The sequence below is a fragment of the Aplysia californica genome, unplaced genomic scaffold (genome assembly GCF_000002075.1).
Source record: "Aplysia californica isolate F4 #8 unplaced genomic scaffold, AplCal3.0 scaffold00192, whole genome shotgun sequence".
Taxonomy (NCBI): domain Eukaryota; kingdom Metazoa; phylum Mollusca; class Gastropoda; order Aplysiida; family Aplysiidae; genus Aplysia; species Aplysia californica.
The window spans coordinates 28,792-30,344 of record NW_004797462.1 but is presented as its reverse complement, the minus strand read 5'-3'; the positions used below and the strand labels follow the sequence as shown (position 1 = coordinate 30,344).

The following is a 1,553-nucleotide window of genomic DNA, read 5'->3' as shown; positions in this document are numbered from 1 at the left end:
GGGGCTACCAACGCCATTTTCGGAGAGAAAGCTTTCTAAGACTATTCATCTTTAATTAAGATTGGACGGATTTCTAGATCTAACGTGTGCTTGAAGTGTGATCTAACATACGGAACGAGAATGTATTAAAATATAACTTCTGATTTGCCAATGTTTGGAGGTCTTGGGACGTCTTCTTCTTCTTCTCCTCGTTCACCCCAGTCTCTAGTGCGAAGGCTACTGTTCGTCGCTAGTCCTCCAAGCTCCCATCGAGTTTTGGATATATATCACTGAAATCTTCTTTAGTTTTAGTAAGTGTTTTACGGCACTTGCAACACAATAAGGTCATATAAGTGCCGAAGATTAGAGGTGGTACAAGAAAGTAACTAACACAAAAAAAGAGGAGAGATCAGGACGGTAGATGTTTGATAGGAAAGAAGGAGTAAACCACACCAGAGCACCCGCCAACCACCCACCCACCACCCATCTGGAATCTTCGACTTGGATTAGACAAGACAACGCTGGAGAAGTTTACTTTCCGAAAGCTTTCTTCAGAGGGAGTACTGTGTACTGTAGTCTGTGGTCTAGAAGGGAGCTCTGCCCGGAGACGATCATCACTCACTGAAGGTGGAGGTCTGTTTCCTTTTTCTTTTGTCAGTGTTTTACGGCGCTCGCAACTGCATAAGGTCATATGAGCGCGCGGGACACACATAATATTTTCAGTTGGTAGGAAATTTTGAATTTTGCCTGGGAGGCGGCCGAAGCCTACTCTTATCGATTTTTGACCACCAAGGGATCTTTAACGTGCATAATTTGTACACTGGCCATCCGAAATTTTTCGCCTTTCTCCGAGAAAGCTAGGTGTAGATCTTTCCTACCAGAAGATCAGGGGTGTGGCTGAAGAACAGCAGTAAGAAGAAGCCAAGGAGTAGCAGTAGAAAAGCTGCAGAAAGAGTCAGGAGCCCAGAGGAGGGGGCAAAGGAGGTGAGGAAGTGGGGGGCAGAAAGAGGAGACGAAAGCAGACGACAGAACATTGCTAGAGAGAATGGAAGGAAGTGAAAAGAGACATATTTAGAGAAAACAAATTTTTAGTCGCTACCCGGATTCGAACCGGGATCTTTGAATGAGAGGCCAACTCCTTAACCTCTTGGCCACGAGAGCCCCCTGGTCTGTAGCCTAGAGTGTCTTTGGTGTATATTTTATAAAAACAACGAAGATGATAATACAGGTAATCATCCATTCATGGTACCGGATACTTATAGCAATAATGAGGATAATGTAAGTAAGCAAATGTGAGACAAAGATTATTATATCCATTCATTGTACATATTATTATATTATATTATTATAGTAACAACGAGGATGATATGCGCCAGCGAGTGCGAGACGAATACTTTATGAAAAAATGGGGATATAATATAGCTCAGCAAATGGGAGCTGTGGATAAATATCTATTCACGGTACCCATAGTAACACTAAGGATGTAAGTTACCCAATGCGTGATGTGGATAAATATCCATGCATGGTACTTATATAGCATGGTTCCTATAACATGATACATATGTATATATATA

At 42.2% G+C, this 1,553-nt stretch overlaps 1 long non-coding RNA gene across 1 annotated transcript in view; it reads left to right on the top strand.

Moving 5' to 3' along the window:
* Positions 1-417: 417 nt before the first annotated feature.
* LOC106011809 overlaps positions 418-1,553 on the top strand; it is an 11,610-nt gene continuing 10,474 nt past the window's right edge. Inside the window, exon 1 of the long non-coding RNA XR_001184863.2 lies at positions 418-612. This is a non-coding gene — a long non-coding RNA (uncharacterized LOC106011809). The remainder of the gene's footprint in view (positions 613-1,553) is intronic.